Source organism: Scyliorhinus torazame, chromosome 8, assembly GCF_047496885.1.
Source record: "Scyliorhinus torazame isolate Kashiwa2021f chromosome 8, sScyTor2.1, whole genome shotgun sequence".
Classification (NCBI taxonomy): Eukaryota; Metazoa; Chordata; class Chondrichthyes; order Carcharhiniformes; family Scyliorhinidae; genus Scyliorhinus; species Scyliorhinus torazame.
Window position 1 is genome coordinate 177594281 of NC_092714.1, and position 24604 is coordinate 177618884.

The window sequence follows — 24604 nt, forward strand, 5'->3', positions numbered from 1 at the left end:
GGCAGGTTGTAACAGTGTGAACAGGTGTTTAATATGACAATGAACATACAGATTTGTGCCCTAGCCCCTATAACTAAACTGTGCCCTGCACCCATGCCAACTTAACTGGTGTCTAACTTTCTGGCCTTACAGGCCCTTACGCTATGTCCTGGTGGAGCCCCATATGGTACATCAGGAGTGGAAGTAGTCTGCTGCAATTCCTGCCCTGCGACCTGAGTCCCCGTTGGCAACCGTCTTCTGGAGCAACAGGATCCAGATGGGCCGGCTGCTGCTCGGGTGTCCCAGGTGGCGTTGTGCTGCCATGTTTTGCCCGCTGCCCACCAGATGCATCGGAGGGGTGGGTCGCCTCCGAGGAGCTGCAGTGTTCCAGCACCTCCGCTGCAGGAGTCACCGACACAGGCCCCATCACCTCCCCCTCCCTCTGGGTGCCCAATGGCCTCAGGGCTGCTCCATTGACGAAGGTGCGAGCAGAGCTATCCCCTGAGGCTACCCCATCACCTGCCCCTACCAGTCCTGGAGGCCTGCTCTCATCTCGACCAGGGTCTGCATGCCTGCGGCCATGGAGCACAGGGAGTTGGCCATCTTCGTCTGAGTCTCTGTCACATCAGCCAGTCGTCTATGCCATTTCCTCTGGGACTGAGCCACCTCCCTTGGTGCCTACGCCACGTCAGCCAGTACCTGTGCAATGCTGCCGACATTCCCAGCCATGGCCTGCTGTGACTGGGCCACGCTCAGAAACACTGCTGCAATGTCGAGGTTGTCGTGTTGGGTGTTCTGGTTCACAAACAAGCCAACAATGCTGTAAGTGGTGTAACGCTATTTTATTAACTGTTCAACTATGCTAACATACTGTAAACGTGGGTATAAGCAATACCAGCTTAACTGTGGGCCCTTTCCTATCACTAGCTTTGGTGAGGCATTCAACACATGGTGAATGTCTGTGATGCAGGCTGTGAGCTCTGTGCTCTGAGCTGGCTGCTGCTAGAATGAGCGGGAACTCTCCTGTCCCCTGTCTTTATAGTGCTTGTGCTCTCACTGGTGATTGGCTGCGGTGTTATGTATGCTGGTTGGTCCTACTGTATGTCCATCAGTGTGTGTATGTGATTGCATCATAATGTACTGATGTATATTATGACAGAGGTGGTTCTGGTGCATGGCTGCCTGTGAGGCAGCAACCGTGTCCTGGGCCTCGGCCAGCGCCTGCAAAGAATGCCCCAGGCCTTGTACATGCCGATCCATAGCCAAAACCGTCACCCCAATACCTCCACCGCAGACTCCACCCGTGCGGTGTTGGCCTGGGTGGCATGCATGGTCGGCACCACCTCCTGCACACGGCTGGAGTCCACCAACTGCGCCTGCAGGTACTGGATGCTCGCCGACACCCCTCATGTAGTCCATGGCTCGGCGAGTGCATCTCCACAATCAATTCCAGAAGCCCGAACCCCATCTGGTCGGCAGCTAGTCCCTGGGGTGGGCCTGCTCTCCGACCGTATGCCCCCTCGGGTGGCAGGCTGCCGTCCGAGCTGCTCTCCTCGTCACTGTTCGGCTCATTTTGGGGGGGCTCCGGCTGTGGCACTGGCAGAGGGCGGCATCACCAGCAGATCCTGCAAGACACAAGACAAGATGCATGATTAGACCACAGGCCGGGGGAGAGTGGGGGTGGTGGGAGTGCGGGTGCTGTGAGGGTGAGGATGGGGGTCAGGGTGAGGATGGTGTGGGGGTAAGGGTGGAGGTGAGGGTGGAGGCGAGGGAATAGTGAGGGTGAGGGCGGTGTGGGAGTGAGGGTGTGGGGGTAAGGGTGGTGAGGGTGAGGGTGGTGTGGGGTTGAGGGTGGGGGTGAGGGTGGGGTGAGGGGGTGGTGAGAATGATTGTGGTGTGGGGTTGAGGGTAGGGGTGAGGGTGAGGGAGATGTGGGGGTGAGGATGAGGGTGGTATGGGGATAAGGGTGGTGTGGGGGTGAGGGTGGGGGTGAGGGTGGGGGTGAGGGGACGGTGAGGATGAGGTGGTTTGAGGGTGAGGGGGTGGGGGTGGTGAGGGTGGTGTGGGGGTGAGAGTGAGGGTGTGGGGGTGGTGAGGGTGACGTGGGGGTGAGGGTGGGGGTGATAGTGGGGGTGAGGGTGTGGTGAGGGTGATGGTGGTGTGGGGGTGAGGGTGTGGTGAGGGTGAAGGTGGTGTGGGGGTGAGGGTGAAGGGGTGGTGAGGGTGAAGGTGGTGTGGGGGTGGGGGTGACGGTGAGGGAGATATGGGGGTGAAGATGAGGGTGGTGTGGGGGTGAGGGTGGTATGGGGGTGAGGGTGGTGTGGGGGTGAGTGTGTGGGTGAGGGTGAGGGTGGGGTGAGGGGATGGTGAGGGTGATGATGGTGTGGGGGTGAGGGTGAGGGAGATATGGGGATGAGGATGAGGGTGGTGTGGGGATGAGGGTGGTGTGGGGGTGAGGGTGGTGTGGGGATGAGGGTGGTGTGGGTGGTGTGGGGATGAGGGTGGTGTGGGGGTGGTGTTTGGGTGAGGGTGAGGGTGGGGTGAGGGTGATGATGGTGTGGGGTTGAGGGTTGGGGTGAGGGTGAGGGAGATGTGGGGGTGAGGATGAGGGTGGTGTGGGGATGAGGGTGGTGTGGGGGTGAGGGTGGTGTGGGGGTGGTGTTTGGGTGAGGGTGAGGGTGGGGTGAGGGTGATGATGGTGTGGGGTTGAGGGTTGGGGTAAGGGTGAGGGAGATGTGGGGGTGAGGATGAGGTTGGTGTGGGGATGAGGGTGGTGTGGGGGTGAGGGTGGTGTGGGGATGAGGGTGGTGTGGGGGTGAGGGTGGTGTGGGGGTGGTGTTTGGGTGAGGGTGAGGGTGGGGTGAGGGTGGTGATGGGTTCATGCCTCAGAAATCCGGCACTCATCCGTTGAAAAAGAGGCCCAGGCTATCGTTGAAGCTGTGCGGCATTGGAGGCATTACATGGCCGGCAGGAGATTCACTCTCCTTACGGACCAACGGCCGGTAGCCTTAATGTTCAATAACACACAGCGGGGCAAGATCAAAAATGATAAAATCTTGCAGTGGAGGATCGAGCTCTCCGCCTATAATTACGAGATTTTGTATCGCCCCAGCAAACTCAACGAGCCCCCAGATGCCCTATCCCGAGGTACATGTGCCAGCGCACAAGTAGACCGACTCCGGACCCTGCACGACAGCCTTTGTCACCCTGGAGTCACACGGTTGTACCATTTCACAAAGGCCCGCAACCTGCCCTACTCCATCGAGGAAGTACGGACAATCACCAGGGACTGCCAGGTCTGCAGAGTGCAAGCCGCACTTCTACCGGCCGGACCGTGGTGAAGGCCTCCCGCCCCTTTGAACGCCTCAGCGTGGATTTCAAAGTGCCCCTCCCTCCACCGACCGAAACACGTCTCTTCTCAGTGTGGTCGATGAGTACTCCAGGTTCCCCTTCGTCATCCCATGCCCCGACATGACGTCTGCCACCTCCCCTGGCTCCGCCCCCATGAGGGGAGGTATAAAGAGCAGCTGCCCTGTAGGTGGCTCTCACTAGCAGAGCAGTCGCAGGCAGGCACTGTTCTAGTCGATTAAAGCCACTGTTCACTTCAACTCTCTGTCTCACGTGAATTGATGATCGCATCAAGGAGATAGTTTGCTGGTGGTAGCTTTGTGAATCTTGACAGGTTTATCTGTTTTAGCCTCAGGCGTTACATTGCTCAGCTTCATTTCAGGACTGATGGGTGTCCCCAAGGTTTCTGGAGGATACACACCCTTTCTGTTTCTCTGGCAATGGGGATTATCTACTCCACTGTGAGGAGAAAGTCAGGGGTAGAAGGGAGAAGAGGTGAGGTGTCCTCAGGTAGCCTGTGGGCGGCACAATAGCACAGTGGTTAGCACAGTTGCTTCACAGCTCCAGGGTCCCAGGTTCGATTCCCGGGTTGGTTCACTGTCTGTGCGGAGTCTGCACATCCTCCCCGTGTGTGCGTGGGTTTCCTCCGGGTGCTCCGGTTTCCAACCACAGTCCACAGATGTGCAGGTTAGGTGGATTGGCCATGATAAATTGCCCTTAGTGTCCAAAATTTCCGTTAGTGTTGGGTGGGGTTACTGGGTTATGGGGATGGGGTGGAGGTGTTGACCTTGGGTAGGGTGCTCTTTCCAAGAGCCGGCGCAGACTCGATGGGCCGAATGGCCTCCTTCTGCACTGTAAATTCTATGAATCCTCCCACAGTCCAAAGATGTGCAGTTTAGGTGGATTGGCCATGCTAAATTGCCCTTAGTGTCAAAAAGATTAGGTGGGGTTACTGGGTTACGGTAGAGATGTGTGCTGAGGTAGGGTGCTCTTTCTGAGGGGGATGCGGACTCGATGGGCCGAATGGCCACCTTCTGCACTGTAAATTCTCTGATCCAAGGGAGCTACCTGTGGGAGGAGAGGCGCAGGCACAGGAGGTGCAGGACCAGCAGGGAGTGCAAGGTGCAAGAGGCCACAGACGATGCCACTATCCTGCTGCCAGGGTGTACAGACGGCGATCCAACCACCTCAACATGTCTGAGGTGCAGTGCCGAAGGAGGCTCCGCCTCATAAGGGAGACTGTAACCGCCATATGTCAGATGATAGGGCCGGAAATCTTCGCCAACTGTGCGAGTGGCCACCGCGTCTGAGTGGCTCAAGAGGACACGGTAGCCCTCAATGCCGATGCCTCCAGCTCTTTCCAGGGCTCAGCGGGGGATCAATGTGGAGTGTCCCAAACTGCTGCCCGCAGGTGGGTCAAGCTGGTCACTGATGGGTCAAGCTGGTCACTGATGCTTTGTTCAGGGGGAGTCACAACATTTATTAATTCCCGGACAGACCAGGCCGGGCAGGCTGAGCAAGCCAGAGGCTTCAATATGATTGCGTGGTTCCCCTGCGTCCAGGGACTTTACTCACTCACCCATCAAGGGGCCAGCAAGGTGCCAGCTGCCTTTCTACATAAGAACGGCTTCCATCCCATGAAGGTGTGGATAGGTTGTGACCACAAGATCCATGGGCTGGATTCTCCACCCCCCCGCGTCACATTTCTGGTTCAGCACGCTGGCGAGATGCTCCGTTACGCTGGCTGGTCAATGGGGTTTCCCATTGTGGGGCAGCCCCACGCCATCGGGAAACCCCCGGGCGCCACCACAATGGAGCATCCCACCTGCGGAGAATCCAGCCCCATATATTTTTTTAATGTTTGTATTGAGATTTTTGTAGTATACAAAACAAGGATAAGCGAGGACAAACATTAGGAGACAGAGGATGAAAAAACATATTTACACATTGGTCTGTTTCTTTAATTTCAGTGGGTCGCACTGTTGCGTCACAGCTCCAGGGTCCCAGGTTCGATTCCCCGCTGGGTCACTGTCTGTGCGGAGTCTGCACGTTCTCCCCGTGTCTGTGTGGGTTTCCTCCGGGTGCTCCGGTTTCCTCCCACAGTCCAAAGATGTGCAGGTTAGGTGGATTGGCCATGATAAAATTGTCCTTCGTGTCCAAAAAGTTTAGGTGAGGTTACTGGTTATGAGGATAGGGTGGAGGTGTGGGTTTAAGTAGGGTGCTCTTTCCAAGGGCCAGTGCAGACTCGAGGGGCCAAATGGCCTCCTTCTGCACTGTAAATTCTATGATTCTATGAATTGTCCCTCTGTGTACCCGAACAGGTGCCAGAATGTGGTGACTAGGTAACTTAATTGCAGTGTTAATGTAAGCCTACTTGTGACAATAAAGATTATTATTATAATTTACATAGTCTTTTACAGTAAGACGTCGTATAACACCAGGTTAAAGTCCAACAGGTTTGTTTGGAATCACGAGCTTTCGGATCGCAGCTCCTTCAAACAAACCTGTTGGACTTTAACCTGGTGTTGTATGACTTCTTTTTTTTTTACACAGAGGGTAGTGGGTGCCTGGAACTCGCTGCCGGACGAAGTGGTGGAAGCAGTGATGTTTAAGGGGCATCTTGACAAATACATGAATAGGATGGGAATAGAGGGATACGGACCCCGGAAATGTAGAAAAGTTTAGTTTCGACGGGCAGCATGGTCGGCGCAGGCTTGGAGGGCCGAAGGGCCTGTTCCTGTGCTGTACTTTTCTTTGTTTGTTCTTACTGTGCCCACCCCAGCCCAACGCCGGCAGCTCCACATCATGGCTGTCATTTACAGTAGTGGTTATGATTCCTGTTTTTCGTTCTCCATTAGTTTTTCGATTCTGGTTGTTTTCCTGTTCCCCCCTCCCCCTTTTCCCTTTTCCTTCACTCACCAACCCTCTTCCAACCCTCGGATGGCGAATTTAATTTTGACCATTTGGAAGAACAAGAACCATATTCTTAAGGTCCGTGCAAAGTACTCTGGCAACTCCCATGATACATACATTCTCTGGCACTCACAGGTAACGAGGCTGTTCGTCACTCCAGCTCAGCTGAATGGTTGTCTGCTGGGTGACAAGAATTGTCCATTGAAAAGACGGATTATGAGGCCTCGCTAGCACACAAGGACAGAAGTGGAGCAGAGCTATATTAAAACACCTCCACAAGGGCGGCGATAGAGAGAAGCACTGGGCTGCTGTAAATCAGATTCGGATGTCAGGACCATTGAAGGTGAGCATGAAATATCCCCCCCCCCCCCCCCCCCCCCCCCACACCGAGCAACTGGCTCTGCTGAAGGGGTCCCACTGGAGGGTGGGGATAGCAATAATATCCCAGAGTCAATGCACATGATTTAACGGGAAAATGGGCGCATTTGGCGGGGTGTTTCTCTGCGGTGGCATTGGTCAGATCACGGCCCGTATTCAACGACACTTATGCCAAAAATGAACCCCCGTGAGATCTTTAACATTACTGGCTCCCTTGCCATCTGATTCACCTGACGCACGCCTCAACTTCTCGCCGCTAAAAAAAGAGAGAGCTGCTTTTAACCGTTCCCTCACCACTCACCCCAGCTAACACACGAGCACGGCAGCACGCAGACCTACTCCTCGCTTTGGGGACACCGAACTGGCCAGGCTTCTTGATGCTGTGGACGAGAGGCGGGCCACCCTGTTCCCCGAGGGGGTCAGAGGGCCAGCAGCAGGAGCAGCAGTGCCACCTGGGAGGCAGTGGCAGCCACTGTCTGTTCAGGCAGCATGACCAGGAGGTCCGCCGTCCTGTGTCGGAAGAAGATAACGTCCTCCACCGAGCTGCAAGGGTAAGTTTCCACCTTTCTCCTGGCATCAGTTCTGTCTGCAACCCCTTAAATTCTCAAACGGCCCTCCCCACAAATCACTGGCTGACACCTTGCAACCTCCCCACTTCCAATCTTCGTGCTTGTTCTTCAGAACCCCCTGGCACCCACCAGCACAACCCCTTCATGTCCAGGTGCAATACCCACACATGCCACCTGCTATAGGCCCCCCTGCCCCATCAATCGTGAGAATCACGAAACTCTCTATTTGTTCCCACGGGAGAAGATGGTCCATTATAAGCAGGAAAGGTCCATGACGGGGGGAGGGGTGAGATGCGAGAGATCCGTGTCGTCACCCCCTCTAACGAACGGGTCTTGGCAATCGCAAGGTTATCCGGGGAGAGAGCAGTCACTGACTGCAAGGTTGGCCTTCGCCACAGAGGTGAGGATCCACTGCCCCTTCGCAAGTGAATTGTTCATTTCAGACAGAATTACCTTTCCCTCTCACTGACCACATGTCCATTCTCTCACAGGATCTCCATCTGATGTGGCTGGGCCATCCGGGGTCATTTCCCCCCCCCCCCGCGGCCACCCAAGAGACCTCCTCAGAGGAGAGTTCCAGGGAGACCACCATCGACGCGTCAAAGCTATCACCCCTACTTATCACCAATGCAGAGACACACTTTGGTGGGTGGCATTAGTGGACCGGGTCTTGGCACAATCTGGTGAGTACCACACAGTTGCTGATGCACATCAGGTGGAGGCAGGAACATCCAAGGGAGTCAGCAGTCAGATATCTGCTGGACCCCAGGACACAGCTGGGTCCCAGCCAGATGCCAAGCCTCTGGACAAGGTTCGCCCAGAGCTGATGCAGATGATAGGCCAGAGCTGTGACATTCAGGAGGGGGTGTCAGCGACATTCCAGCAACTGCATAGCCGATTGGAGGAGTCCCAAAGGCTTCAAGCACAGGAGATGGTGCCGGAAATGCGTGGCACCGAGGCCAGCACTGCGAAGGTGGTGACTGCAGCAGGAAGCCTGGAGCGCAACGTCCGGAACCATGAGTGGTGGTGTCCAAGGCATGAGAGCCCGACAGCATGTCCCAGTCGCTGAGGGATGTATCCCAGATGTAGGTGAACATTGTCGAGGCATTCCAAAGTGAGGTCCAGTAACAGGAGCCTCGCTGCGGGTGTCGATGCCACGGTGCAGACAATGAGAAGCCGCCAGGACTGCCAGCGCCAGATGACTCAGACCTCTGGCGCTCACTCCAGCTGTCCTCCATCCCATTGAGTCCCCAAGGCCCTTATAGGCATCGTCAGGGAGGAGGAAACGTTGGAGGCCAACCAGAGGCCTGCCACCAAGAGACAACGGCGATCTCCAGTTCTTCCGGATTCCCCCCTCCTGACACCGGTGGTTTTCGAGAGCAGCAGGCAGAACAGGGTGCCACGGCAACCCCTGCGACACCAGTAAGTCAACCAGGGGCCTCTGGCTTAAGGACTTCCAGAGTACGTTCGCCAAGGGCCACAGGGCATGGAAAGCAGCAGGCTGCATTCACCTCTGATGTGCATCCTGGGGACCGAGAGCACTGAGTGGGAACTGGGGCGCTTCACTCTCTATAGCTAGGGGGAATGGAAATGGCAAATGTTCACGATTAAAACATGTTACACTTGTGAAGCCTCTGTCACGTTAATCTTCACAGCGGGCCTGCCTGCACCCCCATCAGCTGCTGCTCTCCACAACACCCACTCTCCCGCACCCTCCCCACCAACCGGGGCACAGTGGTCCAAGATAAAAGCCCCCAATGCAGACCCCATTCAGAGGATGGGTGTGAGCGCGCTCTCAGCAGAAAGACAGGAGGCAGGTTTTTGCAGGAACTGAGAAGCACCAGAGCTAACCTCACAGCTAGTCATCATCATTCTCCTGCCTTGTATATTGACCCGCTCATAGTGCCGACACAGGCCCATCACCCTGGGGTGACGTTACACAAACCCTGGCAGAGTGGAGCAGGGTGGTTGGGGAGGGGGCAGTGTGATTGGGTGCAGGGAATGGGGGGGAGGCAGGAATTGGGGGGGGAAGGAGGAATGTGGGAGGAGGGAGGGAAGGAATGGAGAGGTGATTGGAGGGAAGGGAGTAAGGGAAATGGGGGATTGGGGAGGGGGGTGGTTAGCTATAGGACGCAGCCTCATGCTATGAGAATCTGGAGACGATGAGGGCCTCCCTGTTCCTCCTGGCATGTCGGCACCTTGTCGCTGCCTATCCTCCATCCTCCGTCTCCTCGGGCTTGTCTTCTAGACCCTCCTGACCTGCCTCCTCCTACTCCTGTTCAGACAAGGTTGCATGTCCCTCCTCCTCCTCCTCCAGCATGTCGCCCCGCTGCTGTGCCAGGTTGTGGAGGGCACAGCAAGGCACCACAAAGCGGAAGACCCTCTGGGAAGGACAGTGCAAGGCACCACCAGAGAGGTCCAGGCATCGGAGCCTTGCAACCAGGGGCTAGTTTAGCACAGGGCTAAATCGCTGAATTTGAAAGCAGACTAAGGCTGGCCAGCAGCACGGTTGAATTCCCATAACAACCTCCCCGAACAGGCGCCGGAATGTGGCGACTAGGGGCTTTTCACAGTAACTTCATTTGAAGCCTACTTGTGACAATAAGCGATTTTCATTTCATTTTCCGCAGTCCGATACACTGCTCAATATAAAAGTAAATAAAGTCACCATAGTCCCAGATGACCATAGGCTGATTTCCCCTTTGAGAGGGAGAGCTGGATTTAACCTGAGTATCACCACACCTCAGGCGAGGGGCAAGGTTGAGAAGGCAGGACCTTCATGAATAACCTCAGCCAGTACAGGAATTGAACCCGTGCTGTTCACCTTGCTCTGCATCACAAACCAGCAGTCGAGCCAACTGAACTAAACTACTCAATGACAGCACAGGTGGCAACGTGAGCCTCCGGCTTGGGCACCGGCATCATCAGCCATGACACCAGCGGGTATGCCTTGTTCCCCACGAGCCAACCAGTCATCCTGGGGTGGTCCTCAAAGACATTGGGGATCTCCGAGTGCCTCAGGGTGGAGCTGTCATGCACGTTCACAGACGCAAAGCCCCTCACCTACCCGACCAAGGGCAACCCCCAACCTAGAACGTTTCAACTCCCTTACCAAGCCCAAGTGCCCTGGGAAGTCCCCCCCCATCCCCAACCCCTGAACACTGGAGCAGCAACTCCGGTGCCCTTGAGCGGCATGCTGGAAAATGAAGATGGCTACTCACCTCCTCACTTCCCCTCAGCAGCCATTGCTCCAGCTTCATGTTTTTAAAAAGGTATACTAAACGATGCCTGTGTGGTTTCTTGCTGGCGAGTCGGGTAGCTCCCGGGAGGCCACTGCATTTGTCTTCAATCTCGCAAATGAGATTGAAATTAATGCATGAGGGTTAATGATATTCTCGTCACTTTGGGCCGTGATCCAGAACACGCCATCGGGCATGGACAGGGTGAATTGTGAAATGGTTCATGCCCAGTGTGAACCTTCATTTTGGCCTTTCCCGCTATTCACCCAGCACGCCCCAATCCGCGTCGGGCGAGGTGGTTCAATCGTGCCCTCAGACATTTTTTGAGTGAAAAGCGCCCATGGTGAGCTTATGCCAAGGAAACATGTGGAGCAAAGCAGAGGAAAAGAGAATTAAAGCACAATATTGCGGATGCTGGAAACATGTAATAAAAGCAGAAAATGCTGGACAGACTCAGCAGGTCTGCCAGCATCTGTGGAAAGAGAATCTAAGTTTTTTTTTAAGAGTATCTAATTATTTTTTTATTTTTTCCAATTAAGCGGCAATTTAGTGTGGCCAATCCACCTAACCTGCACATCTTTGGGTTGTGGGGGCGAAACCCACGCAGACACAGGGAGAATGTGCAAACTCCACACGGACAGTGACCCAGGGCTGGGATTCGAACTCGGGTCCTCAGCGCCGCAGTCCCAGCGCTATCCACTGCGCCGCGTGCTGCCCCGAGAGAAACAAGGTTAATGTTTTGAGTCCGTGTGAAAGGGGGAGAAGTGTGATGGCTCTTATACTGTTTAAGAGGGGTTGGAGCAGGTAGAGCAGAGTACAAGGTAAGGGATAGGTAAAAGCTCACAAGAGGCTGACAAAGACAGAGGGAGCATTAATGGGAGTGTTGAAGACTAAAGATGGTGCTAATAATGGTGTGGTGATGTGCATCACTGTGGGTACACGGGGGGTTAATGTAAATACATGTAAGCTAGCTAGACACTAGAGGGAGCACCAGAGACATCACCCACACACACTCAACCAATAGATCAGTTATATAGGACACGACCAATGGACATTCACAATACACACGGAGGTGACACGACCACAGGAGGGCATTACACCAACCCATATATAAAAGACACCACACACATCTGTCTATTTCCAGTGGAGACAGTCAGTGAGAACAGACACAGGGTTGATTCAATATCATTCCTACCACGTGGATTGCAGCAACTGGTTAGTCAGTCTGGGTAGCTATAGTAGGATTAGCAGTAGTGCCGAACCCGAGTAATAGAAGTGTAAATAGTTTAATAAACGTGTTGAAGTTATCTCCACGTCTGAACCTTCCTTTGTCAAGTGCACCACAAGGAAGCCGCTTATGCTACACCTAGAGCATAACAAATCAAATGGGATAAAGGTAAAGCAACTGAATGTGTTAACAGGAGAACAAGTGCCATGTGAAAGCAGAATCATTTACAGATGGCCCTGTGGGGGGAGGGGTTTGGGGGAATAAAATGCCAAACTGGAGGAGAGAGTTCATGGCCTGAAGTTGTTGAACTCAATGTTGAGTGCAGAAGGCTACAGTATGCCTAATCGGAAGATGAGGTGCTTGTCATGATATGCACACACGCAACCAATGGGTCATCAGAACAGGACACAGCCAATGGGTAATTAGGATACCCAGAGGTGGCATTACCACAAGGGGGCACTACACGACCACTATAAAAAGGACAAGGTACACAGGCTCTGCTTCTTCCACCGGAAGAAACCTAGAGAGCAAGGCAAGGTTGATTTACAGCAACATCACACCGTAGCACGTGGGCTAGAGCAAGCTTGTATAGTTAGCAGAGTACACTGCGTTACTAGAGTCAGATTAGCAGAGTGTCGAACTCATTTAGGAGCATTGTTAATCGCTCAATAAATACGTTGAACTTATCTCAGAGTCTGGAGCATCCTTCAGCAAAGCCTACATCAAGTAACAGCTTGCCGAAGTAACATAACACAACAGTGCTGTTCCTCCAGTTTGCATTGGGCTTCACTGGAACATTGTAGCAGGTCAAGGACATAAGAATTATCTTTATTGTCACAAGTAGGCTTACATTAACACTGCAATGAGGTTCCTGTGAAAAGCCCCTAGTCGCCACATTCTGACACCTGTTCGGGTACAAGGAGGGAGAATTCAAAATGTCCAATTCACCAAACAAGCACGTCTTTCGGAACTTGTGGGAGGAAACCGGAGCACCCGGAGGAAACCCACACAGACACAGGGAGAACGTGCCGACTCCGCATAGACTGTGACCCAAGCCGGGAATCGAACCTGGGACTCTGGCGCCGTGATGGAACAGTGTTAGCCACTGTGCTACCGTACCGCCTATATGACAACAAGATGGTGAGTTAAAAAGGTGAGCAATGGAAAGGTCAAGCTCATGCTCGCGGACTGAACAAAGGTGTTCCGCAAAGCGGTCACCCAGTCTGCATTTAGTCCCCCCCCCCCCCAATCTAATCTAGAGGAGGCTGCAAGAAAAAGAGAAAACTCAGAGCTTCGAAATCCTGTTAACTCTCTCACACTAAAGCTCACTCTCACTGACAGATTAAGGATGGCATTGAGGGGGAGGAGACAGACTAAGGAGCAGGATACACATATTTTTCTCTCCACATACAAAATATATTCCTGACAGGCAGCAGAACAATTTGAAGCTGTAATGCACAGGGGATGAAGAAGTAATCTGTGTGTTAAAAAAAAAAACATGAGATGGGGAAATGAGTGTGAAAGCTGGGATTTTGACAGCAGGTTTCAAAATGAGAGAATGATGCTGTTGAACCTTAATTTATATTGTCACTGCAATAATGAAGGTTGCTGTCCAGACTGGATGTAATGCCAGTGCGGTGACTGCTAATTCATCCGCTCTCTCTAGCCTGTCTAGACATTGTTTGGGTCCAAAATGCCCCACTGAGAGATTTACCAGCTCAGCTGTTAACCAGAGAAAACCTACTGTGCTGATGTAGACTGCAGAACACATCTTCTGTCTGAATGAGACTCTCACACTCAAGAATAAGCTTACTTTCAGCTCATGACCTTCAATTATAAACATTTTTTTTTTTAGAAGGTGGCCTGCAATTTGAAAATCCTAACTATTTTTTCCCGTTCCCTGCTCGCTCTTCACCACCCCCCCCCCCCCCCCCCCCCCCCCCGCCCCACCTCTACCAGATTCAATGCAGGTCTGTCATCAATTCAGAAATTAATAACTTTATTGATTTTTTTTTATATTCCGGTAGGCACAAGGATTAAATAAACGGAATTATCGCTCTCCCAGGAGCTATCATTCAGAAATGCTTTTCTCATTTCCTCGTTGCCATGGTGTTCGATGAGTCCCATTCCATCTCCCCCCCTTCCCCCCAACCCCCCCTCCCCAACACAGGGACATGGGACTCTGGGCCCTCGCCGCACCCCCGCCTAATTCCATTGACAGTACGCTGGGAAGCTGCATTTATAAAGCTGGTTAACTTCATAACGTACCTTTTACCAATTTTAGTCCACACCCTAACTCACAGACGGCAACTAAAAAATCTAATTCCCACTTCACAGTTGCTAAGTCTCACTGACATTACTCAGTAAACATACAATGGCCGGGATTCTCCGTAGCCACGTACAAGTTCTGACACCGGCGTCAAAATCGGCGCGAATGACTCCGGCGTCGGACCGAGCAATAGTGCGCGAATTCTGCGCCACGGAAGGGGCCACCATGGGCGTCACGGGAAGCGCAACGGTGTGACCCGGTACAGCGTCACCGACGCACGCGGCTTAATTGATGCCGGCGGCGTCGCTGTTAAATTGACGCCATCAGGAGAGAAATGGCAATGCGGGAAGATGGCCGCCCGCCGCGTAGCGCCGAGGTTCCAGGACCGGGACATCGAAGCGCTCCTGGATGCCGTGGAGCGGAAGAGGGAGGCCCTGCACCCCGGACACGGCCATAGAGTTGCTGCCAACACCAGCCGCCCCTGTAGAGGGAGGTGGGAGAAGCTGTCAGCGCCGTGGGCATAACCCCTAGGACCGGCAGCCAGTGCCACAAGAATGTCAAAGACCTAGTCAGGGCAGCCAGAGTGAGTACCCCCCACTGTGCCCATGGCACCAACCCCCCCCCCCCCCCGCACATGTGGCACTGCGCCCCCCCTCCACATGATGGGCGATATGCCGTAGCTGAGATCCACAGCGCTGCACCCACCCATGCAAGCTGCATTGGCAGGATGGCATCTGAACCTATGCCAACGTACACACAACCGCTGTGCTGCAAGTCTATGTCCGCCTAACAATTATTTTTTTCTCCTCACCGCCCCCCCCCCCCCCCCCCCCTGCCCAGGAGAGGCGCGCCTACAACAACCGGGAGCGTGCCAGGACTGGAGGGGGTCCACCTGGATTGCAGCCCCTCACCGTTCATGAAGAGAGGGCCCTGGACCTCGCAGGCGGAGATTGGGGGCCCACCACCAACTGGGATCCCCCTTTCCCCCTGCCCTCACCCCCCTCACCCCCCTCACAGCTGCCCTCATCCCCCTGCCCTCACCCCCCCTCCCCCCTGCCCTCACCCCCCTTCCCCTGCCCTCATCCCCCCTGCCGTCACCCCCCTCCACCCTGCTCTCATCCCCCCTGCCCTCACCCCCCTGCCCTCATCCCCCCTTCTCCCCCTGCCCTCATCCCCCCTGCCCTCACCCCCCCCTTCACCGCTGCCCCCATCCCTCCTCAGCCCCGTCTGCGTACCTAACTTCCGGGATTGGCAGCGGCAGTTGCCGGGGGTGCCTCGGGTGCTGGAACCGCTCGCACCCCCATCCCATGGAGAGCCCCAGGGGCCATCAGGCACCCTGAGGGAGGAGGAGGTGCTGGGGCCCATTCCGGCTCCCCATGCAGGGGAGGTCCCGGAAGACCGTGACACCTGGGATGTCCCCCTTCTGTCCCAGGTGCATCTGGTGGGCAACGGGCAGAACAGGCTGGCAGCACATCATCCCGGTCGCCCGAGCCGCAGCCTGGCCCATCCAAGCTGGGCCGCTCCAGGAAACACACGCCAAAGGGGTCCCTTGTCACAGGGCAGGAATCACAGGAGTCTGCCTCCAGTTCTGCCGTACCGTCTGGGGAAGCACCTAGACGGAGTCATAGGGCCCGTAAGGCCAGAAAATTAGACACTGAGTATGTTGGCACGGGTGCAGGGCACAGATTAGTTGTAGGGGCAAGGGCACGTGTATGAACTGTTTGTCATTAAAAACACTTTTACACCTCCGGAAGCTGCCTCTGTGCTCTGTCCGATGCGTGCGGGGGTGGGGTGGGAAGTGAGCGCCAGCGTGTGTGAGGGGTGATAAGACGTCGAGCTCAGGTGAGTATGGGCCCCCCCCACCCCCCGCCGTACCCCCGGGGCGCGCTCCCCAACCTGCCCCCGGCAGACAACGGGTCTCTGCACTGCAGTGTCCAGGCCGCATGCAGGGACCACCCAAGTGGAGGGTGTTACTGTGGCCATGAGTCAGACATTGTCTAACGATCACAGAGCAGGTTGTCATCATCCTCCATGCCATGCAATAGACCCACTTCCACTGGCGAGAATGTGAGCCCTGCCCCTTGTGCCGCAGGTGAATGTGCAATGGAGGGGTGGTGTGCATGCGGGTGGTTGGTGGTGGGCAGGGTGAGGGTGGTGGGCGGGATGAGGGTGGTGGGGTGGTGCTGTACTGTGCTGTCCGTGCTCATGCTCAGCGATCCCCCCCCCCTGTCTGTGAACCGTGCGGCTATCAACTCTTCCCGTGCCAGCTGGCCCAGTATCAGTGGGCAACCTCCCGTCCCTGTCCTGCCCGCATGTCCCGTACATTGCCCCTCCCCTCCCCAACCTCCTCATCTGGAGAGGCATGCCCTTCGACGTGTTCCCCCTCCTCCTCCTCTACCTCCAGCACGTCGCCCCTCTGCTGGGCTATATTGTGCAGGACACAGCAGACCACAACGATGCGGCTGAGCCTATCCGACGGGCCCCTCCAGAGTGGTCCATGCACCTGAAGCGCATCTTCAGCAGCCCAAAGCACCTCTCTATCACACCCCTGGTCGCTGCACAGGCATCGTTGTAGCAGTTCTCCGCGTCGGTCCATGGCCTCCGCAATGGTTTTATCAGCCACGGCCGCAATGGGTATACCTTGTCGCCCAGCAACCAGCCCCTCAGCCGGGGATGAACGATTGTGCCAATATGAACGAGTCATGCACACTGCCCGGGTATCGGGTGGTTGCAGACCACCTGCACGTTCATGGAGTAGGCCCACTTCCTGTTCATGAACACGGCCCTGCCATCCACTGGTGGCTGTAGGGCGACGTGCACCCCATCGATCGCCCCCTGGACCATGGGCATCCTGGCCACGGCAGCGAAGCCCGCTGCCCGTCTGGTAGCCCGCTGCCCGTCTGGTAGTCACCACTGTTTGTATAAAAAAGTACATGAGAGATAATACGGTAAGGCTCCTGTACTACAGGTACAGGGATAGATCCCTGCCTGCTGGCTCCGCCCAGTAGGCGGAGTATAAATGTGCGTGCTCACCGAGCTGCAGCCATTTCGGCAGCAGCTGTAGGAGACCACACATCTCTGCTTAATAAAGCCTTGATTACTCTCTACTCTCGTCTCGTATAATTGATAGTGCATCAGCCCGGGCATCCTGGTGGGTGCGGTCCACAGGGAACTGGATGTAGCGCTCCGCGATGTCGTACAGGGCATCTGTCACTTTACGGATGCACCTGTGCACCGATGCCTGGGAGGTGCCGGACAGGTCCCCACTCGGCGACTGGAATGACCCCGTGACGTAGGAGTTCAGGGCCACCATCACCTTGATGCCCACCGGGAGAGGGTGAGCACCCCCACACCCACGTGGTGCCAGGTGTGCCATCAGGTGGCAGATATGGGCGACGGTTTCCAGCCTCATCCGGAGTCTCCTCCTGCATGCCCTGTCCGTGAGGTCCTGGTAAGGCATGCGACGCCGGTACACACGGGGCCTCATTGGGCGCCTCCGTCACCGTGGCACCACCTTCTCCTCCTCCTCTTTATCCTGTCGGGCGGGCAACCCTCCAGCCTGGGCGGCTGCCACCTGCCCCTCTGCGGCACACTCCTCTGCGGCAGCCTCCGCCGCCTCCCTGACATGCCCCTGCTCCAGCTGCCTTGGCCTACATGCAGGGCAGTGGCCCCCGCCACGGCGGCCACATCACTGGCTGATGGCTAAACATAACGGTCTGCAGGTGGTGGGGGTAGACGACATATCACCATTGCACATTCCCACCTACGCAACCTGGTGCCAAGGGATGCATGGTCGCCACTGTTGACAGGTGGCACCTAGATTATCATAGAATTTACAGTGCAGAAGGAGGCCATTCGGCCCATCGAGTCTGCACCGGCTCTTGGAAAGAGCACCCTACCCAAACTCAACACCTCCACCCTATCCCCATAACACAGTAACCCCACCCAACACTAAGGGCAATTGTGGACACTAAGGGCAATTTATCATGGCCAATAAACCTAAACTGCACATCTTTGGACTGTGGGAGGAAACCGGAGCACCCGGAGGAAACCCACGCACACACAGGGAGGATGTGCAGACTCCGCACAGACAGTGACCCAAGCCAGAATCGAACCTGGGACCCTGGAGCTGTGAAGCAATTGTGCTATCCACAATGCTACCGTGCTGCCCCTTATTTGTGGAATATGTGGAACTCTTTGCCGCAGAAGGCTGTGGAGGCCTAATCACTGAGTGTCTTTAAGACAGAGATAGATAGGTTCTTGATTAATAAGGGGATCAGGGGTTATGGGAAGAAGGCAGGAGAATGGGGATGAGAAAAATATCAGCCATGATTGAATGGAGGAGCAGACCTGATGGGCCGAATTGCTTATCTGCTCCTATGTCTTATGTCTTAAGTATAGCGCCGTTTGGATGTGTTTAATGCCGTTCGACTTCATGAATGCCTGAAGTTCTCCATTGGTAGAGTGGGTACCATTTTGGATACGAAGACCTCTGGTAAGCTGTGGGTAAATCTCCACTCTTTTACATGACAGCTCTGTCGAAGAAAAAACTATCAAACTCTGTTCTGAGATTTTAAATTGACTCGCAGATTGCATTATCTTTTGGGGTGTGGAGAAAGTTCCAGATTTCCACAGCCCTTTGTGTGAAGACCTACTTCTCGACCTCACTCCTTTACGATCTAGTTCTAAATTGATGGCTATGTCTCATGAGGATCATAGAATCATAGACTCCCTAAAGTGCAGAAGAAGGCCATTTGGCCCATCGCATCTGCACCGACCTTTTAAAAGAGCACTCTACCCATATCCGCTCACAAATCCGCCCAGCCCTATCCATAACCCATAACCTTACCCGCACATCCCTGGACACTAAGGGTCAATTTAACATGGCCAATCCACTTAACCCATACATCTTTGGACTTTGGAAGGAAACCGGAGCACCTGGAGAAAACCCACACAGATATGGGGCAACGTACAGACTCCACACAGACAGTGACCCAATGCTGGAATTGAACCCGGGTCCCTGGCGTTGTGAGGCAGCACTGCTAGCCATGGGTACCCCATGGTACCTGAATGTCTCAGGCGCACCTCCTCATTGAGGCTCCAAGTGTTGTTGAAGATACACAATAGAATTTTTAAAAGGACATTTTTTTTTAAGATGGCAGAAATGGACAACAAAAAAAACATTGGCCAGGATTCTCCGAGCCCGCGTCGGCTCGGAAAATCGCCGGGGGTAGGCGCGTGAGTCCCGCCACGCCACTCCAACGCCGGGACTGTGATGCTCCGAACCGGGAAAAAGCTCGCCGACGGGTATTGCGCTGCGTGGCCTGCAGAATCACCAGACCTGGTGCGCCGTGTTGGTTCCTGGGCCTGTTGCTAGTCTCCAGCCCAGATGGGCTGAAGTCCCGCCAACATGACCGCAGCTCATGCCGGCGTAAATCAAACATTGGATTTAACCAGTCGTGCTTGCTGACGCCGGCGATGAAGGAGGTAGGGGTCGGCATGGGAGGGCCACCACATGTCGAGTCGGCTGGGCCATGGCTCGGGGGGGGCGGTGAGTTTGGAGTGGGTGGAGGTCACCCAGGGCCGGGGGTGCCAGGCGGTGTCGGGGCGGTTTGTCAAGGGAAGGCAGCTAAGATCGAACATCAGGTACTTGTTGAACGTGATAATGACCCCATCCGGGGAGAGAATACCAGAAGTGATCATCTCCCTGGACGCAGAAAAAGACTTTGACAGAGTCAAGTAGAAGTAACTTGTAGAGGCACTGGAACTGTTTGGTTTGAACCAGGAAACTACTGTACAGTACTCCCACGGCAAGCTTACAGACAAACACCACTAACTCTAGATACTTCTGGCTGCACAGAGGTACAAGGCAGGGATGCCTGTTAACCCCGCTGCTGTTTGCTCTGGCAATCGGGCCACAAGCGCTGGTCCTCAGATCAGTGAAGGGGTGAAGAACTATCCAAAGGGGAGACAGAGAGCATAGAGTTTCACTCTACGCTGATGACCAGCTCCTCTACATCTCGAATCCCCAGACTAGCATGGAAGGGATAATGAAACTCCTAAAGGGGTTTGGAGTCTTCTCCGTTTACAAGCTTAACCTGAGCAAGAGCGAGTTCTTCCCTGTAAACCCGCAGTGGGGAGGGACTGAGCTGGAGAGGCTGCCATTCAAACAAGCCCAAACCAAATTCCATTACCCGGAGATCCAAAGAGCCCACGAATGCACACGGATCCACAAATGGAACCTGACGAGTCTTATGGAGGAAGTCAAAAGAGACCTGCAGAGGTGGGGCCCTCTCCCAAGTGTACTACGGGACGAGGGCGAGGGGAGTAGCCGTACTGTTTAGTAAAAGGACGACCTTTACAGCGACGAGTACGGTGACATACCCGGGAGAATGGTATGTAATGGTCAGCGGTGCCCTGGAAGGAACACCAATGGTACTTGTGAATGCATCCTTCCCCAATTGGGATGATGCTGTCTTTGTCAAAAAGATCATGGCTGAATTTGCCGATCTAGATTTCCACCAACTCATCATGCAGGGAGACTTTAAATGTGTACTGGACCCAAGGAAGGACAAATCCAGCCCCAAATCAGGGAAACAATCAGCTATGGCAAGGGAACTGAATGCATTTATGGAGCAGATGGAGGTGGGGAGGGGTGATGCTGGACCCATGAAGGTACAACCACCCGAGGAAGAAAGATTTCTCCTTCATCTCTCAAGTCCACAAAGTATACCCCCGTGTCGACTTCTTTGTAGTGGTGGTTCCAGGGGTGGCAGAGGCCGAATACTACGCAATTGTAATTTCTGACTACGCACAAAAATACATGGATGTAAGACTGTAAATGGGCCGGGCCCAGCAACCCCCCCTGCCCCCGCCCCATGGAGGCTGAATATATCCTCCTCGCCGACAAGGTGATAAAATGTCACAAGCCATCGGAGAATATGCAACCTGCAACCTGATCAACTGATCAACTCAATATTGGAGGTGGATTGGTGGTACTCCACAGCCCCAAACGTGGGGCTACTGGTGGAGAAGAAAAAGTTACAAATGGAATTTGACCTGCTCTCCACCAGGAAAGCAGTGCACCAGCTCCACCAGGCACGGGGGAATCTTCTATGAACATGGTGACAAGACCAGCATCCTGCTGGCTCACCAGCTGAGGGAGCAGGCAGCCACAAGGGAGATAGCAAAGTTGAAGGACAGGAATGGTAAACTAGTCGCAGATAAGACCAATGCGACCTTTTACCAGGGCCTGTACAACTTTGAACCTCCTGGAGGGAGACTCAAAGATGAGGCGATGAGCTGGATGTACCAGCCTATGGTGAGGAAAGAAGGTAGGAGCTGGAAGCACCACCAGAACTGGGGGCAGTCATGGAGAGCATTAACTCCATGCAGTCGGGAAGGCGGCGAGTCCGGATGGATTCCCGGTGGACTTCTACAAACTATTTGTGGCAGCACTGGTCCCACACCTGGAGGAGATGTTCAATGACTCGCTATCAATTGGGACCCTACCACCCACACAAGCACAGGCCTTCACTGATCCACAAAAAGGACAAAGACCCAATGGAGTATGGATCATACAGATCCATCTCACTCCTAAACACTGACACCAAAGTTCTGGCGAAAATCCTGGCGAGGCGACAGGTGATCACGGAAGGCCAGATGGGCTTTGTCAAGGGCAGACAACTAACGGCCAACATTAGTCATCCACTGAAATTGATTATGACCCCACCCGGGGAGGAGGCACCAGTAGTGGGCTTCCTCCGGGAGCTCCCGTTTCCTCCCACAGTCCAAAGACGTGCAGATTAGTTGGATTGGCCATGCAAAATTGCACTGAGTGTCCAACGAGGTTGGGTGGGGTTGCTGGGTTACGGGTATGGGAGGGAGGTGTGGGGCTTAAGTGGGGTGATCTTTCCAAGGGCTGGTGAAGACTCGATGGGCCGAATGGCCTCCTTCTGCACTGTAAATTCTATGTCTACGTCTATGTCTCAAGTGATCATCTCCCCAGATGCAGAGAGCACTTTCGACAGAGTTGAATGGAGGTACCTCATGGAGGTGCTGGAACGGTTTGGGTTTTGGCAAGGGGTGAAACTACTGGGCAGCGCTCCTTTGGTGAATGTAGGGACAAATACCACCAGCTCCGAGTTCTTCCAGCTACACAGAGGCACGAGGAAGGGTTGCACGTTGTCCCCACTACTATTTGCCCTGGCAATCGAGCCACTGGTCATCGCTCTCAGATCAGTGAAGGGGTGGAAAGGCAATCGGAGAGGAGACAGGGAGCACAGAGTCTCAGTTTATGCGAATGACCTGCTCCTCTACATCTCTAACCCCCTAGCTAGACCTCTCATCTTAAGATCTCTCATTTCGGTTCCAAAAAAGTCGACCCAAACTATTCAGCAGAGACGCTCATTTTTTAAAAAAATTCATTTATGGGATGTGGTGGTCACTGGTTAGGCCAGCATTTATTGTCCATCCCTAGCTGCCCTTCAAAAGGTGGTGGTGAGCTGCCTTCTTGAACCGCAACAGTCCTTCAGGTGTAGGTACATCCACAGTGAACAAAGAACAAAGAACAAAGAACAAAGGAAAGTACAGCACAGGAACAGGCCCTTCGGCCCTCCAAGCCCGTGCCGACCATGCTGCCCGTCTAAACTAAAACTTCTACACTTCCTGCGACCGTATCCCTCTATTCCTATTCATGTATTTGTCAAGATGCCCCTTAAATGTCACTATCGTCCCTGCTTCCCCCACCTCCTCCGGCAGCGAGTTCCAGGCACCCACTACTCTCTGTAAAAACCTTGCCTCGTACATCTACTCTAAACCTTGCCCCTCGTACATTAAACCTATGCTCCCTAGATATTGACCCCTCTGCCCTGGGAAAAAGCCTCTGACTATCCACTCTGTCCATGCCCCTCATAATTTTGTAGACCTCAATCAGGTCGCCCCTCAACCTCCGTCGTTCCAGTGAGAACAAACCGAGTTTATTCAACCGCTCCTCACAGCTAATGCCCCCCATACCAGGCAACATCCTGGTAACAACATCTCTTCTGCACCCTCTCGAAAGCCTCCACATCCTTCTGGTAGAGTGGCAACCAGAATTGAACACTATACTCCAAGTGTGTCCTAAATAAGGTTCTATACAGCTGCAACATGACTTGCCAATTCTTATATTCAATGCCCCGGCCAATGAAGGCAAGCATGCTGTGTGCCTTCTTGACTACCTTCTCCATCTGTGTTTTTCCTTTCAGTGACCTGTGGACCTGTACACCTAGATCTCTCTGACTTTCAATACTCTTGAGGGTTCTACCATTCACTGTATATCCCCTACCTGCAATAGACCTTCCAAAATGCATTACCTCACATTTGTCCGGATTAAACTCCATCTGCCATCTCTCCGCCCAAGTCTCCAAACAATCTAAATCCTGCTGTATCCTCTGACAGTCCTCATCGCTATCCACAATTCCACCAACCTTTGTGTCGTCCGCAAACTTACTAATCAGACCAGTTACAGTTTCCTCCAAATCATTTTTTATACTACGAACAGCAAAGGTCCCTGCACTGATCCCTGCAGAACACCACTAGTCACAGCCCTCCAATTAGAAAAGCACCCTTCCATTGCTACTCTCTGCCTTCTATGACCTAGCCAGTTCTGTATCCATCTTGCCAGCTCACCCCTGAACCCGTGTGACTTCATCTTTTGTACCAGTCAAAGGCCTTACTGAAGTCCATATAGACAACATCCACTGCCCTACCTGCATCAATCATCTTTGTGACCTCTTCGAAAAACTCTATCAAGTTAGTGAGACACGACCTCCCCTTCACAAAACCATACTGCCTCTTGCTAATACGTCCATTTGCTTCCAAATGGGAGGAGATCCTGTCTCGAAGAATTCTCTCCAGTAATTTCCCTACCACTGAAGTAAGGCTCACCGGCCTGTAGTTCCCTGGATTATCCTTGCTACCCTTCTTAAACAAAGGAACAACATTGACTATTCTCCAGTCCTCCGGGACATCACCTGAAGACAGTGAGGATCCAAAGATTTCTGTCAAGGCCTCAGCAATTTCCTCTCTAGCCTCCTTCAGTATTCTGGGGTAGATCCCATCAGGCCCTGGGGACTTATCTATCTTAATATTTTTCAAGACGTCCAACACCTCGGGTGAGATTCTCCGACCCCCCGCCGGGTCGGAGAATCGCCGGGGTCTGGCGTGAATCCCACCCTCGCCGGTTGCCGAATTCTCCGGCACCAGATATTCGGCGGGGGCGGGAATCGCGCCGCGCCGGTTGGCGGGCCCTCCCCTGCGATTCTCTGGCCCGGATGGGCCGAAGTCCCACTGCTAAAATGCCTGTCCCACCGGCGTAGGTCAAACCACCTACCTTACCGGCGGGACAAGGCGGCGCAGGTGGGGTCCTGGGGGGGGAGGGCAGGGCGATCTGGCCCCGGGAGGTGCCCCCACGGTGGCCTGGCCCGCGATCGGGGCCCACCGATCCGCGGGCGGGCCTGTGCCGTGGGGGCACTCTTTTCCTTCCGCCTTCGCCACGGTCTCCACCATGGCGGAGGCGGAAGAGATTCCCTCCACTGCGCATGCGCGGGAATGCTGTCAGCGGCCGCTAACGCTCCCGCGCATGCGCCGCCCGGAGATGTCATTTCCGCTCCAGCTGGCGGTGCACCAAAGGCCTTTTCCG

The 24604-nt window shown here is 54.4% G+C and overlaps 1 long non-coding RNA gene across 1 annotated transcript in view; it reads right to left on the minus strand.

Moving 5' to 3' along the window:
* Positions 1-802: 802 nt before the first annotated feature.
* The window catches only part of LOC140428799 (uncharacterized), a 42145-nt gene continuing 18343 nt past the window's right edge, over positions 803-24604 (minus strand). Inside the window, exon 2 of the long non-coding RNA XR_011948884.1 lies at positions 803-1604. This is a non-coding gene — a long non-coding RNA (uncharacterized lncRNA). The remainder of the gene's footprint in view (positions 1605-24604) is intronic.